At 38.7% G+C, this 16,861-nt stretch overlaps 1 protein-coding gene and 5 non-coding genes across 6 annotated transcripts in view; 1 reads left to right on the forward strand and 5 right to left on the reverse strand.

Moving 5' to 3' along the window:
• The window catches only part of LOC130222842 (gastrula zinc finger protein XlCGF57.1-like), a 217,597-nt gene that overhangs the window by 102,070 nt on the left and 98,666 nt on the right, over window positions 1-16,861 (reverse strand). The gene's annotated exons all lie outside the window — the stretch shown is intronic.
• LOC130223989 (5S ribosomal RNA) lies at window positions 13,435-13,553 on the forward strand. Its single transcript, XR_008837093.1, has one exon. It is a non-coding gene; the product is annotated as a 5S ribosomal RNA (ribosomal RNA).
• On the reverse strand, window positions 14,233-14,304 carry trnap-ugg (transfer RNA proline (anticodon UGG)). The gene has a single exon. It is a non-coding gene; the product is annotated as a tRNA-Pro (tRNA).
• Window positions 14,716-14,787, reverse strand: trnaq-uug (transfer RNA glutamine (anticodon UUG)). The gene has a single exon. It is a non-coding gene; the product is annotated as a tRNA-Gln (tRNA).
• trnaq-uug (transfer RNA glutamine (anticodon UUG)) lies at window positions 15,368-15,439 on the reverse strand. The gene has a single exon. It is a non-coding gene; the product is annotated as a tRNA-Gln (tRNA).
• Window positions 16,560-16,631, reverse strand: trnap-ugg (transfer RNA proline (anticodon UGG)). Its single transcript has one exon. It is a non-coding gene; the product is annotated as a tRNA-Pro (tRNA).

Consider the following 16,861-nt stretch of genomic DNA (forward strand, 5'->3'; position numbering starts at 1 on the left):
GTATAGGTGTCAAAAATGTTTTGTGACTGCATTGTTTTGTCATTATTCCGTTTATTTAATTGTAATATTATGTTATATTTCATTCTTTGATTTGAAAAAATAAAAGAAACAATCAGAAATAGATTTTCTTTTCAATATAGGCTACATCTATCTATCTATCTATCTATCTATCTATCTATCTATCTATCTATCTATCTATCTATCTATCTATTTTTGTGTTACATCAGTTGTAGAATTTCAGTGACACCCAACTCCAGCTGCACTTGCGCTCGGACGAAAAGAATGGCATGGCTTACATTTTCTCAAACCACACAACAGCAAAACGTAACCTCAGGGCGTGCGGTCCATCTGCTGCGAACGCTTTGCATAGCTTAAGCTGCGGTCACACTGGGCTTTTCCTCCCATAGACTTCCATTCATACGCACGCGAATGCGTCAGACCGGAAACGCAAGGTCATGCGTCAAGTTTCGCATGTTGCTGCGGTGCAAAGTTCAAGCTTGGTGAACTCTGACCTGCGAAATCGCATCACTTGACTGCGTGAGACCAATCGAGGATCATAACAGGACCTCTCTGGACAAAAATTTTAAACATGGAGCAATCGCTAGCTTTTTTTAATGTCTAATCATCTTGTTTAATCCTGCCCCTTTTCGCAGCGCCGTACGAGAGAATTTCGCACACACAAAGCCCAGTGTGACCTTGCGTTTCCCGTCTGATGCATTCGCGTGCGTATGAATGGAAGTCTATGGGAAGAAAAGTCAAGTGTGACCGCAGCTTAAATGTGTTGGAGCAGGGTTGGAACTAAACTGTGCAGGGCTGCGGCCCTCCAGGAATTGAGTTTGACATCCCTGGTATACAGTGTCACCCCCAGAAAATTTTCTTATAAGGGTGGCCAGAAGAGGCTACACCAAATCTTGAAGTGGCACACAAAAAATAATAAATTAAGTGTAATGTATATTTTAATGTTGGTGAGTTTGTTAAATGGCACTAACGTTAGCTTTACTTTTAGAGATGGGAACAACAACGCCAGTAAAAACGCACAACTCAGACTTTGTAATTACAAGATTTCTTACAACATTTATTTTGCAGTCATAAAGGCACATGCGTGTGTGGTATTTTTTATAGGCTAAACAAAAAACAAATATATCACACAATAAATTAAACTGCAATTTGTATAAAATACAGAATAATATATCATATGATATATATATATATATATATATATATATATATATATATATATATATATATATATATATATATATATCATCAGTTATGGCATATAACGTTAATCAAAGATTAACTGGGCATCAGGTCTAAATATGCATCAGTAAGCATATACAGGTGAGACAGATCCACAAAGTCCAAATACTAAGTAAACATGGCATTTACATTGCTTAACACTTCACTAATTAACACATCAACACAATCCAATCGTATAAACTTGCAGGGCTAAAGCTGCGGTCACACTGGGCTTTTTCTCCCATAGACTTCCATTCATACGCACGCGAATACGTCAGACCGGAAACGCAAGGTCATGCGTTAAGTTTCGCATGTCGCTGCAGTGCAAAGTTCAAGCTTGGTGAACTCTGACCTGCAAAATCGCATCACTTGACTGCGTGAGACAGAATTTCGCACACACAAAGCCCGGTGTGACCGTAGCTTCACATGTGTGTCATTAATAATGGCGTTTTACTCTGATCGCGCACCAGACGCGGTGATGACGTATTTGCAGTCATATGGTTGGATCATCATTCAAAGTTTGTGTTACAACACTAAACCGATAAAATAAGTATTGGAAGCACACAGACATAAGACATAAACACTTACTTCTCATTACGCACACACAATAAGCCACTGTTTCGAGCGGTTAGCCAGACTGTATAGAACTGCAATGTCCGACTACAGGAACGGAAATGATATGCGCCTTCTGGGCGGCCTGACCCAGCTGTCAATAAAACCAACGTCAAATCACAACACCAAATATATCCAATATATCTGGCCTTTTCAACAGCCGCCCCAATTTACTTAGAAAATTAACTACAGAAAATGCCTAAGAGTTATCATCATTTGGTAACTGTGGCAAACAGATCAATTTACTCACATGTCTTACATATTTGCGATCACCCACTTGTACTTAAGCAGTTCTTATAAGTCTATCTGCTCCAGGGATTGTGTCAGTGATTTTACCTACTGGCAGAGAGCTCTGGAAAGTTGTGAATCGATTATCATCACTACTGTCCCTTTCTCCAGATTCTTGGCCTTGTCAGTCATCCATTTTGCTCTGGTCTGTAGTTAGGGCAGATAGCGCTTTACGAAGTGGGCCCAGAAATGATGCGCCAGAATTTGACTGTGTCTCCATTCTTCTTGCTCTGTAGTTCTTCTGATAGACAACTTGAGGCAAGCTGGAGTCAGGCCGCCCCATTAGAAGGCTAATTGGGTTGGTAGGGTCAGTCAGCCACATCAGATAGCCCAAAGGCTTGGAATTGCGAATTCCATCAATCTCTGCACGGTTGTTATGGCCCTTTTCCACTTAGTGGTACAGTATGGTACGAGTCACATTTATCAGGCTTGCGTTTCCACTGCTGAAAGGGTACCAACGGTATAGACCTTTTTCATAGAACGCCAAATTACCCATTGTGCTTTGCGTGTATGCTCAAGGAGAACGCTATGAACTTCAGATCTGCAGCTGATGCGTAATAAACAGTCAGCTTTTTAATCTATTTTATTCGCTTTTAACATCTTTGAACTAATACTGCTGTCAATCAGCGCCACCTCCTGGACTGATCATTTAAAAAAATGTGATTTAATAGGATGGAAACAACTGCTGTGAGGTATTTCCCCTCGATGTCAGATGGCATCTTGTGCTGTTTTAATGAAGCTTCGTCATCGCTAAAGTCAACAGTTTCTCTTTCTTTCAAATATATAACCAACCCAAACAAATGTAATTCACCAAAAGTTTTGTCACACACACGTAGCCTACTATACTGTCCCACTAACAAAAACATAAACTGCTCCCGATTAGAATCAACATGCAAATCAGCCAGCAGAGTATCAGTAACAGACTTTTATTGGTCATTTTTGTAAATTGTATGACTTAAATACACCCCTGTAAACTTTCATGCTGATATGCTCTATAATGCAGTGTGTGTGTGTGCGCGTGTGTGTCTGTGCGTATGTGTGTCTGTGTTTGTGTTTGTGCGTGTGTGTGTGTATGTGTGTATATCTATTACTGTGTGTGCAGTTGTAATCCTTAAGTGCAATAGTCAAGTTCTAAGCATAGAATAGAGAAACTAAATATTTACATCAGGTATTACAAAAGTATACTACTCAGGAGTTCACTTGCAGTACAAATAAAAAAAGTCATTGTGTACTTTTCAAGTAGTACACTTACAATTATACTAGTAGTTAATACATAAAGTATATCACATCTATTGAATCGGAGATTAGATTTTCTTTAAGGGTTGTTTCTAAATTGTTAATACTCAGACCAAAAATATTATGATTATGAAAGAGATGTGCTTGACCGGCTTGCAAATTAGACAAATTTAACCAACATTACAAATTAAGTTAAAACTTATAGTATTATTTGTAGTTACCAAAGCCCCTGGGGTTGTAAAAAGACTCCAGGATAATGAAAATGTTTTCAATCTGTGAAAATTCTGACAAACAAACGCTACTTACATGTAACTGTTTCTACTGTTCTTACTGTACATGACTAGTAATTTTTCCTTCAGATTTCGTTTTTCACTCCTGTTACAGAGGGTTATAATACAGAAACATTACATGCTCTACCTTTAATGCTTTGCAGAGGCAGTATGTTCTCAAAGACATTTTTATCTGGTCAGAGCCCTTCCAGCAGTTGCTGGGCCAGTGGGGTGTCAGCACAGTATTGTACATCTGCTCTGCATCTCTGGGATAGCTCTGTGTAATCCAAACGTAAACAGTTCTGTTACAGTCGTTGAGTGTAACCTCGTCTTTGACCAAAAGGGCATTTTATACAAACGAAATTTATATTAATACCGTTTTAACAACTTTAATACAGAATCGTAACATTTAATAACTTTAATCATTTTGACATTATGTATTTTATAATTTAAAATAACTTTTAAAGTGTTAATTCCAAAAATAGAGTCCTGTGCAATAACCAGGATGTTTTTCTGAACATTTTGATCCTAGTTTTATTGTATAATTTCATATGGTTGAATTGTTGAATTCATTTCAATGGTTATTTATTTATTTTTTTTATCGAGAAATTAATCCTTGTGCACATAAAGTGCACTTATTTGTCTATCTGACATATTTTTAGCTTCTTAAACTATAACAGAAGCAACGAATTTAATTGGTTTGAAACGAATGTCTAATGAATGTCAATCGTCCAACTAACTTTACCACGGTGAAAGGACCTGGTGGTAAAGTCACGGTTTGAACACTAGAGGTTCAGAATAGCATAATCATGAAACATCTTGTTTAGCTCTTGCTTACATAGGGAATATAGTAAATTGACATTGTATAACAGCATGAGTATAATGTGTAGTAATCAGCGAAAGTGTTCTACACCAAAAGCGAAAACATTAAACAATGCAATTGTAATATTAACATGTTTAGTATTTAACTACAAAAGTTAACAAAAACATAGACTAGTTATGTAGTGAAGACATAAATATATGACACATACCCGTTGTTGTTTCTTAAAAAATTGCCATTGCTGTTTATCAAAGGTGTGTGAGTACCTCCTGCCAACTACGATCGGGGAGGGAGAGGGGTCTGGCTGCAGACTCAGTGCAGATGCAACCTGAGCTGCATGCAATGCTTTGTGAACAGGCCTCACCTAACCTTACCCCAAACCCTACTTGTCACAGTGGTATCACTAGCTCCACTGAGTGCAGTTGTCTGATGTTGCATGTCAGTGGCACCCAATTAATCCACAATAATTTGGCTGAATTTATTCATTTATTTATTTCGATATTGTGAATTTGTAAGTACATCTAAATTAACAATATCAACAGCAAAATCATATTGGTGTGGACCATAGGGTCAAAACTCTAAACAACCTGGGACCCGGATGGCTATAACTTATTTTTTCTGTGATTTCCTACATCCTTTGGGTTAAAAAAATTCTACAATTTTTCATTATTAATTTTACAGCATGTCCACTGCAGTGGACCACAGGACCATTTTAGTTCGAAACGATCGTCACTCAGACAACAATACTGTACAGGATATGGCTGTAAAAGGGGATAATAATCCAATATGAATGTAACAAACAAAACAAAAGCCATTTTTACCTTTTGTATTGAAATTGCTGAAATTTGTTATTTGTATTTATATTGAAAAGTCTTGAAAGGAGAGCCGAACTTCAAAAAAAAACAAAAAAGAAATTAAAAAATAAAAAACTGATGTTAATCCAAAAACAAATTAAACATAAAAGTGATTTTAAAACTGATCGTCATTCTCTAATTGTCTCTAATTCTGTAACTGTCTGATTGTCAGACTCTAAAATCAGAGTGTACGTCAACTATTTTATAATAAATCCTCTCTGCTTCAGTTCTGCCCCCTACAACATGCAGTCATTAATTACATTAAGATGGTCCTGGGTGTTCACTATAGTGGACATTTCAAAAAGGATGATATTTTAAAACACAAACAAGTTAAACAGCTTTGGAAAGCTAAATGTATTGTTCCTGACACTTTTAATAAACAAATATATATGTAATAATAATAGTAATAAAACATTTAAAAAAGCTCAATTTTACATGCCTCTCTCCTTCCCATAAAATGTGCTTGTTTGTATGTCAGTCATCTTGGATGCAGTGTAAGAAGTGGTTCCTGGCATGCCAGCCAATCAATGACCTATCACTAGAAAGCCCAGGATGTCCTCTGAACAGTACAAAAGGACTTGACAGAGTAGCTCAAAAAAAATTCAAAAGAAAATACAGAAAAACGTAATGTCCACTACAGAAGACACAAGTCAATGAGGATATATGTATCATCTTGTGACTCCTTTGTGATGATTTCTGTGCCACATGTGACCAGCAGTGTGGTAAGTGGGGGGGGAGGGGGGGGGGCTATGCGGTATAGGTGAATTGGATGAACTAAACTGGCCATAGTTTAGTTGTATGGATGACAATTATGGGTGTTTTCCAGTACTGGATTGCAGCTGGAAGGGTATTGTGTAAAACATATGCTGGATAGTAGGCGGTTCAAATCCACTGTGGTGACTCCTGGTGAATAAAGAGAGTAACTAACAAATGTGGTGGTGAATAAATATATGTAAAGCTATTCTGTGCCATGCATCGTTCATAACTTAAAAGAAGAAAAAAACTGTTTATCATACACAAAGACAGTTTAGCACCAATAAATGGATGCATGATGTGTACAGCATGGTTCTCAATGCAATACAGTGTGTTAAAACCATAGACTGTAAAATATATGGACGGAGTATCCGTGACGTCACCCATAGGTTTCTGAAGAGCGCAAAAGAAGCCACAAGTAGGCGCGGCCAACCGTCGCCATTTTGTTCGCGCGTCATCGCACCCACGGCGGGATACCAAACAAGGGCAAAGAGGCGGAGAGTGGGCGGAGCTACAGAAACCTGCTGGCACTTTGCTTAGACCCTATGCTTAGACCTGGCAGACAGACTTTACTTTGGGAGAAACGCTTGATACTTTATTACCTGCGACTCGTTTGTGTTCTGACCACATGTGCTTGGCTGTACACTATGTCAATAAAGTGTTTAGACTTTCAAAAACACTGTAGTAATACATTGAGCCACTAAACATTGCTCTTATGACGTTTTTCTACAGGAGGAAAACGCGAATTACTTCCAAACACTTCAGATATGTGTGTGTGTTAGTAAATGCAAGACTATTGATAAAATCCAGCACAACACAGTATGATAACGCTTCAGATGACTGTTCTAGAGCCTACAGCTAATCAATCTGTCACATTCTGGAGTGCTTTACGGGTCTAAAGAAAAATATTAATGATAAATGATCTTAAATAAAACAAATACATTTATAGAGATGGTATACAAGTATATAACTTTACTCACATGGGAAACGGAGGCCACGTAAACGGTTTGTGAGCACAATTAAGTGCACACAGCATCCCATATCATCTGATAATTGTAAGAAATATGTCCAAAAGGCAGCTGACTGTGTAAAGCCACATAAAACAAAACAAAAATACGATGAATATGCCGAGATCAGAGGCTAATCTGCCGGATTCAGCTGAGGTGAAGTGACAGCGACCAGCGAGACCTAGCTGTCACTCAAGTGGCCACGCCCTTAATTATGCAAACTTAATATAACCTAATATAAAGGAAATGGATGAGTTATAAAAAAATTCACCCCCCTCACAGTTGTCATGGAGGGTAATAATAGCTATATGAACCAAAATCGTTCTTTGTACCAGGCTGTAAACACCTTTTTTTCTGCTGTAAAGTTGGCCATTCTAACAGTGGGCTCAATTGCACTTTGCTCTATTATGGAGCCAGGACTAGCGGAATTTTGATGAATTGCAGTTTCTGTTACTTCCGTATTGGCCTCCCGAGGGAGAGCGGGAGGTTGCCGCTTGGTTAAAACAAGCCATGTGACCATGAATTTAGAATGCACATATAATATTGAAATTAAATAAAATAATAATTCAAAAACATAATACATTATTTTCTAAATGTAAGTGGTGTATGATGAATGATGTATAAGGAAAAACTGAACCTGGTGTGACATCATCAGGTCACATGAGACCAGAAAGAATAATGGATTTAAATATGTAAAAAATGTTTTAAAAATATACCAAATATTCTTTTTAAAAAGCAAGTGTTGTATGACGTGTGTCAGGTGTGTGAGAAGTTTATAAAGCTGGTGTGACATCATCAGGTCACATGACCAGGAAGATTAATAGATTTAAATATTACAAAAGTTCATAAAAAATAGATTAAATATTCTTTTTAAAAGCAAGTGTTGTATGACGTGTGTCAGGTGTGTGGGAAGATATTAAAGCTGGTGTGACATCATCAGGTCACATGACTAGGAAGTTATATAGATTTCAAGATATTATAATAAAAAAATTATTAAAAATAAACATTATGATTTACCCAAAAGAGAAGTGGTGTACGATATATTAAAAGTGTTATTGCGTGTAGCACAGGTCCCATAACACCAGCAACTTTTATCAGTTACAGGAAAATTTTGAAGTACAAAGTAATAACAATGTTATTAAAAACTTAAAATTTTGTATTAATGGTTTACCACTTAGTCCACATCCATATATTCAATTTGTATGATTCTTTTAATGTTTTCAGGTTTTGCAATACATATATTTTTTCAGTTTTTATGTACTTTTGAGACAGTCCCTTAATTCGGTCTACGATTGTCAAACGAATGTCCAACATAAAAACAACTTTACCGCACCGCTCGAGAAAGAGTAGTATAAGTTACTGTAGCATGTAACTGCTTAATTTAAAAGGGTTTGAAAAAAACAGACTCAACTCAAGGAGTCGATTCCTGTCCTGGAGTCGATTCCGAGACTAGGTTCATTGAGAGTCGAGGAATCAACTCATTCTCTACAGACTGATTTAGGAATCCAGTTGTTTTGCCATTGTACTCATGTACACAATATTAAATCTCATTACATTTTTACAGTCCATAAATCACATTTTTTGAACCTAAGAAACAACATAAAAACATTATATTTAAAAATGACTAAAAACTGAATTATCTTTACAAATAAACTCTTCAAATTCTATTTAGATTACTTGTTTCCAAAAAACATCCCTGAATAAAAGTACAGCACAAGTGCAGCACAGTATTGCCACAGCATTGGGATATTAGATTATATATCAGCTCATTGCACAAGTGTAGTAAAGTTGTACGTTAATATACTGCAAATTGAACTGTTGTTCAACTTATTGTAATTTTATAATTCATTATTTTGCAGTTGCACATTTTACTTCAGTTATCCTCCTTTAAACTGTTGATATACTGTAGTTTTGCTTCCGTTTACTGAAGTTATTTTTTGTAAGGGTTTGTTTAGGCTATATTGTGTTGTAAGTATGAAATGTAAAAGTAACACACCGCTCTCCTAGAGGTGCACCTGTGGTAACATTTATAGCACGCTTCAAAGGGAAGCTCCACAAAAATAACTACACTCCAACAAAGACTAAATATTTTTTCTTTTGAAAGACGAGACTAGCGTGAATAGAATGATTTCAACAAAGAAACTCACCTCTTAAGCAAGAATCCAGGCAATCCAATCTGTAAAAACATTAGTCCACAACTTATTCATACATTGATAAACATCCACGGAATATATGTCGCATTATTAGATCAAGAAACAACGTACTGTGTGCTCCAGAAATAATCTATTAAGAATTAAACCAGAAAAAACCACTAAAAAGAGAAAATACAAATTTCATGAAGCTTGGTCTCCTAAACATCAGGTCACTAGCACCTAAAGCACTAATCATAAATGAAATAATAACAGATAACAATCTTAATGCACTCTGTCTCACTGAAACCTGGCTGAAACAAATTGACTATATTAGTTTAAATGAAGCAAACTCCTCCAGGATTCTTAAATAACATGAGGCTCGTCAAACTGGTCATGTTGGTGGAGTCGCGTCAATCTTTAGTGATATTCTTAATGTTAATCAGAGAAACGAACTTATGTTTAGCTCCTTTGAAGTATTAGCGCTTAATGTTGTCCTTCCAAACACTATGCAAAAACCTATGTTATCTCTCGCTCTAATCACCATATATAGAACCCCAGGACCCTATGTCATTTTCTAAAAGAGTTTTTCTGATTTTATCTCTGACTTACTAGTTAAAACTGATAAAATACTAATTGTAGGAGACTTTAACATCCACATAGATGACGCCAACGACACATTAAGGCTCGCGTTTATAGACTTACTGCTCTCACTAAGAATAAAGCAAAATGTTATTGGTCCAACCCATCGCCTAAAGCATACACTAGATCTAATTCTGTCTTATGGAATTGAGGTCATTGATGTAGACATTATACCATAAAGTGATTATATTACAGACCACTACCTCTTACTATATAAGCTGTGTTTACCTGAAATTAGCAGATCCGCTCCGATATATCGCCCTAGTAGAACTATTGTTCCATCCACTAAAGATGAATTTATAAATAACTTACCTGATCTTTCTCTACTTCGAAATGCACCCGTAAACGCAAATGACCTTGATGTAGTAACCAGCAGTATGGATGCCATCTTTACTAGCACTTTAAATACTGTGGCACCCATCAAACTAAAAAAGGCTAGAAAGAATAAAACTACACCATGGTATAATAGTCATACCCGCGCTCTCAAAACAGCAACCCGTGCCCTGGAACGTAAATGGGAAAAAACTAATTTAGAAGTCTTTAGAATTGCATACAAAGACAGTATGTCCAGCTATAGGAGGGCTTTAAAATCTGCCAGGGCTGAGCACCTCCGCAAACTGATAGAAAATAATCATAACAATCCTAGATTCTTATTTAACACCATCGCTAAATTAACAAATAATTGGTCATCTTTGGAACAAAACGTTCCACCGCAAATTAGTAGTGATGACTTCATTAATTTTTTTCAGTGATAAAATAGAAGGCTTTAGACAGAAAATAGGAGATATTCAACTTTCTGCACCGCCTTATACTTCAGATCCAGTAAACACGTCTCTGAATCTAAATAACCTACAGTGCTTTAAAATCATAGAACAGGAAGAGCTAGACAAAATTATAAATAGCTCTAAATCAGCTACGTGTATATTGGACCCAATTCCAACAAAGTTACTGAAAGAATTGCTACCTGTTATAGGAGAACCTCTTCTTAACGTTATCAACTCTTTTTTATCTTTAGGCCATGTTCCAAATCCTTACAAGTTAGCTGTTATTAAACCTATTATTAAGAAACCACAACTGGACCCCAGCAACTTAGCTAATTATAGGCCTATTTCAAATCTTCCATTTATATCTAAAATACTAGAAAAGTAGTTTCTGCTCAATTATGCTCCTTTCTGCAGATGAACAATGTTTTTGAAGTGTTTCAGTCAGGTTTCAGAGCTCATCACAGTACAGAAACTGCATTAGTGAAAATAACCAACGATTTACTCTTAGCTGCTGACCAAGGGTGCATCTCGCTATTAGTTCTACTCGATCTTAGTGCAGCATTTGACACCATTGACCATGATATCCTTATTAATCGCTTAAAGTCTACAGGTGTCCAGGGACAGGCCCTACAATGGTTTAAGTCATACTTATCTGACCGTTACCAGTTTGTGAATATTAATGGACAGCCTTCACAAATCAGCCCAGTAAAATATGGGGTGCCTCAAGGATCAGTTTTAGGCCCTTTGCTGTTTACAATATACATGCTACCCCTGGGAGACATTATTAGAAGACATGGGATCAGCTTTCACTGCTATGCAGATGATACTCAATTATATATTTCAACTAAACCTGACGAGACATCTAAACTGTCCAAGCTAACTGAGTGTATTAAAGATGTTAAAGACTGGATGACCAACAATTACCTTCTCTTAAACTCAGACAAAGCAGAATTATTACTTATTGGGCCTAAATCTTGTACACAGCAGATCCCACAACTCGACCTACAATTAGAGGGATACAAAGTTAGCGTTAGCTCTACTATAAAAGATCTGGGTGTCATATTAGACAGCAATTTTACTTATAAAAATCATATATCCCATGTCACAAAAACTGCTTTTTTTCATCTGAGAAATATTGCTAAGTTACGAAGTATGCTATCCATCTCAGATGCAGAAAAGCTAGTCCATGCTTTTATGACTTCTAGGCTGGACTACTGTAATGCACTGTTTGCTGGCTGCCCAGCATCCTCTATTAACAAACTTCAATTAGTACAAAATGCAGCTGCCAGAGTTCTTACCAGGTCTAGAAAATTTGATCACATCACACCAATTTTATCCTCCTTACACTGGCTGCCTGTTAAGTTTCGTATTGAATTTAAAATATTGCTTCTTACATATAAAGCTTTAAATAATCTAGCTCCTGTTTATCTAACCAATCTTCTGTCTCGCTGCAATCCAACTCGCTCTTTAAGGTCTCAAAACTTAAGGCTTCTGGTAGTACCTAGAATAGCAAAGTCGAGTAAAGGAGGTCGAGCCTTCTCATTTATAGCTCCTAAACTCTGGAATAGCCTTCCTGATAACGTCCGAGGCTCAGACACACTCCCAATTCAAAACTAGATTAAAGACCTATCTGTTCAGTAAAGCATACACTTAGTGCACCACTTAGGGGGCTTCCACACAGGTTATGCATCTTGTTGATATACACTGTGAACATCAGCTACGCTAATTATTTTCTTTATTCTCCATTTTCACCTGGGGATACTCTTCCCGAGGCCCTCAGACTATGCAGAGTCACTGATTCGATCCAAGACCAACGACGATATGATCCCAAGGTTTCCATATCCTGGACCTGGCCGAATCCTGAGCAGCTACTGTGATGGTCATGGAAGAGTGGAGAACATGAGACTGATTCCTGTGACGCTCCAGAGACAGACGAGTCTTCGCTGAGGCCAGCTTCCAGCCTCCGCCACTGAGACTGCAGCTCTGCACAAGACGTTTGGCCAGCGGAGAAATTAAAATGATCGTGCCCAACTGAGCCTGGTTTCTTTCAAGGTTTTTTTTCTCCACTTCCGCCATTAGTGAAGTTTTTTTTCCCTCTCCGCTGTCGCCACTGGCTTGCATGGTTCAGGATCTGTAGAGCTGCGCATCGTTGGATTTGCCCTTCAATATTTGGACTCTCAGTAGTAATTATTAAACCACACTGAACTGAGCTCAACTGAACTGAACTTAAACACTACAAACTGAACTACACTGTTCCTATTTACTATGACCTTTTATGTGAAGCTGCTTTGACACAATCTACATTGTATAAGCGCTATACAAATAAAGGTGAATTGAATTGAATTGAATTGAAAGTTACTGTTGGGGCTGAACAAAGAATGTAATAATAAAAAACTCATAAATTTACATTTTATGTAAAAAAAAAAAAAACACATTGTTGTGAAGCTATGAATGTAATATGGACCTTTTTAATGTTTTGTCTGAAGTGTAATCTGGATAAATAAGTGAATTGTATGAATTTTGAACAGTGCAATAAAAGAAAAAAAGTAAAAAATGGCAATGCCTGATCTCATCTAAATTCGGAAGCAAAGCAGGGTTGGGCCTGGTTAGTACTTGGATGGGTGACTGCCTGGGAATACCAGATGCTGTAAGCTTTTTGAATTCATTTGGCAAAAAAATTCATAAATAAAAAAAAATAAAAAAAACTATTGAGGGGCCAAGGGCATTGTTTCTGTCAGTGCTGTGTCAAGGCAAGCTGAGCGGCACTTGGCTCCTGGTGCTGCGCCTATTTTTAAATAGCCAACTCTTGACGGCTGCTTTCGCTTACGGCCATACCACCCTGGCAATGCCTGATCTTATCTGAATTCGGAAGCTAAGCAGGGTTGGACCTGGTTAGTACTTGGATGGGAGACCGCCTGGGAATACCAGGTGCTGTAAGCTTTTTGAATTCCTTCAAGGAGGAGGACCGTGGTAGCATCAAATTGCTGTCTCAGCGTATAGTATCGGAACTACTCACTGATTGGTGTGATTGAAAACGGTCTCATTCAGTTCACTGAGTTGAAGCAAGGAGAGAAGGAGGAGGTTCCACCGATATTTGGACTCGGATCACTGGATTCAAAGTCCAGAGTGCTAACCATTACACCATGGAAACAATACCCTTCTTATAGGCTATCTAATGCTCGGAAACTGGTGATGAAACAGGCCTCTGTGAAAGCCAAGCTGTCCCTCAAAGCCAAAAACAACTGCAAGGGATCGTCCAGTAAATGAAACTGGGACCTCTCACACCCGAAGCAAGAATCATACCCCTAGACCAACGAGCCAATAAAAAGCAGCAAGTTTACATGGCCACACTATCTGCTGACAAACCGGCATTCTCTGAAAACGGCCTCTGTCTAAAACCTCAACGCCCTCATAAAACATGTGACAACTGTACGGGCTCACCTGGAATTTGAACCTGGGAGCTCTCGTGGCATGAGCGAGAATCATTCTCCTAGAACAGCAAGCCACTGTGCAGGGAAGGTTTTATGTGGTGATACTATCTGCTGACAAACTGGAATTCTTCGAAAGAAGATTTTATGAAAGCCATAATGCCCCCCTGTAAAACACAAGACAGCTGCAAGGGCTCGCCCGGGATTTGAACCCAGAACCTCTCGCACCCAAAGCGAGAATCATACCCCTAGACCAACGAGCCACTAACACGCAAAGCTTTCACATGGCATCAGAAGCAGTGCATGGTTGGAAAACTTTATGTAACAATTGAGTCACAACATACCTTCAAAATCTCATGGGTTGAAGCAGGGCTTGTGCGTGAATTCTCCCACCCAAAACCAGACTCGCAACCCCAGACCGACAAGTTGAGTCACTCGTTTACTTATAAATTTTTGTTCTCCAGTTGTTTCAGTGAGTAAATTGATCTCACCAGTTTCACAGATTTATGCTGCATGGCAAAACCACACATAACGTTACATAAGTGATTGCTGAAGGAGGACCGTGGGAGCATTAAATAGCTATCTCAGCGTATAGTATCGGAACTACTCACTGATTGGTGTGATTGAAAATGGTCTCATTCATTTCACTGATTTAAAGCAAGAAGCAAAGGCAGAGGTTCCACCGAGATTTGAGCTCGGATCATTGGATTCAAAGTCCAGAGTGCTAACCATTACACCATGGAACCAAGACACTTCTTACAGGCTATCTAATGCTCAGAAACTGGTTATGAAACAGGCCTCTGTGAAATCCAAGCTGTCCCTCAAAACAAAAATCAACCGCAAGGGCTCGTCCAGGATTGTAACCCGGGACCTCTCACACCCTAAGCGAGAATCATACACCTAGACCAACTAGCCACTAAAACATGAAGTTTTCACATGGCATCAGAAGCAGTGCATGGTTGGAAATCTTTATGTAACAATTGAGTCAGTACATACCTTCAAAATCTCATGCGTTGAAGCAGGGCTTGTGCGTGAATTCTCCCACCCAAAACTAGACTCGCAGCCCCAGACCGACAAGTTGAGTCACTCGTTTACATATAAATTTTTGTTGTCCAGCTGTTTCAGTGAGTAAATTGATCTCATCAGTTTCACAGATTTATGCTGCATGGCAAAATCACACATAACGTTACATAAGTGATTGCTGAAGAAGGATCGTGAGAGCATCAAACAGCTATCTCAGTGTATAGTATCGGAACTACTCACTGATTGGTGTGATTGAAAATGGTCTCATTCATTTCACTGATTTAAAGCAAGAAGCAAAGGCAGAGGTTCCACCGAGATTTGAGCTCGGATCATTGGATTCAAAGTCCAGAGTGCTAACCATTACACCATGGAACCAAGACACTTCTTACAGGCTATCTAATGCTCAGAAACTGGTTATGAAACAGGCCTCTGTGAAATCCAAGCTGTCCCTCAAAACAAAAATCAACCGCAAGGGCTCGTCCAGGATTGTAACCCGGGACCTCTCACACCCTAAGCGAGAATCATACACCTAGACCAACTAGCCACTAAAACATGAAGTTTTCACATGGCATCAGAAGCAGTGCATGGTTGGAAATCTTTATGTAACAATTGAGTCAGTACATACCTTCAAAATCTCATGCGTTGAAGCAGGGCTTGTGCGTGAATTCTCCCACCCAAAACTAGACTCGCAGCCCCAGACCGACAAGTTGAGTCACTCGTTTACTTATAAATTTTTGTTGTCCAGCTGTTTCAGTGAGTAAATTGATCTCATCAGTTTCACAGATTTATGCTGCATGGCAAAACCACACATAACGTTACATAAGTGATTGCTGAAGGAGGATCGTGATAGCATCAAACAGCTATCTCAGTGTATAGTATCAGAACTACTCACTGATTGGTGTGATTGAAAACGGTCTCATTCAGTTCACTGATTTGAAGCAAGGAGAGAAGGAAGAGGTTCCACCGATATTTGGACTCGGATCACTGGATTCAAAGTCCAGAGTGCTAACCATTACACCATGGAAACAAGACCCTTCTTATAGGCTATCTAATGCTCGGAAACTGGCGTTGAAACAGGCCTCTGTAAAAGCCAAGCTGTCCCTCAAAGCAAAAAACAACTGCAAGGGCTCGTCCAGTAAATGAAACTGGGACCTCTCACTCCCGAAGCAAGAATCATACACCTAGACCAACGAGCCAATAAAAAGCAGCAAGTTTACATGGCCACACTATCTGCTGACAAACCGGCATTCTCTGAAAACGGCCTCTGTCTAAAACCTCAACGCCCTCATAAAACATGTGACAACTGTACGGGCTCACCTGGAATTTGAACCTGGGAGCTCTCGTGGCATGAGCGAGAATCATTCTCCTAGAACAGCAAGCCACTGTGCAGGGAAGGTTTTATGTGGTGATACTATCTGCTGACAAACTGGAATTCTTCGAAAGAAGATTTTATGAAAGCCATAATGCCCCCCTGTAAAACACAAGACAGCTGCAAGGGCTCGCCCGGGATTTGAACCCAGGACCTCTCGCACCCAAAGCGAGAATCATACCCCTAGACCAACGAGCCACTAACACGCAAAGCTTTCACATGGCATCAGAAGCAGTGCATGGTTGGAAAACTTTATGTAACAATTGAGTCACAACATACCTTCAAAATCTCATGGGTTGAAGCAGGGCTTGTGCGTGAATTCTCCCACCCAAAACCAGACTCGCAACCCCAGACCGACAAGTTGAGTCACTCGTTTACTTATAAATTTTTGTTCTCCAGTTGTTTCAGTGAGTAAATTGATCTCACCA

The sequence above is a fragment of the Danio aesculapii genome, chromosome 4, assembly GCF_903798145.1.
Source record: "Danio aesculapii chromosome 4, fDanAes4.1, whole genome shotgun sequence".
Classification (NCBI taxonomy): Eukaryota; Metazoa; Chordata; class Actinopteri; order Cypriniformes; family Danionidae; genus Danio; species Danio aesculapii.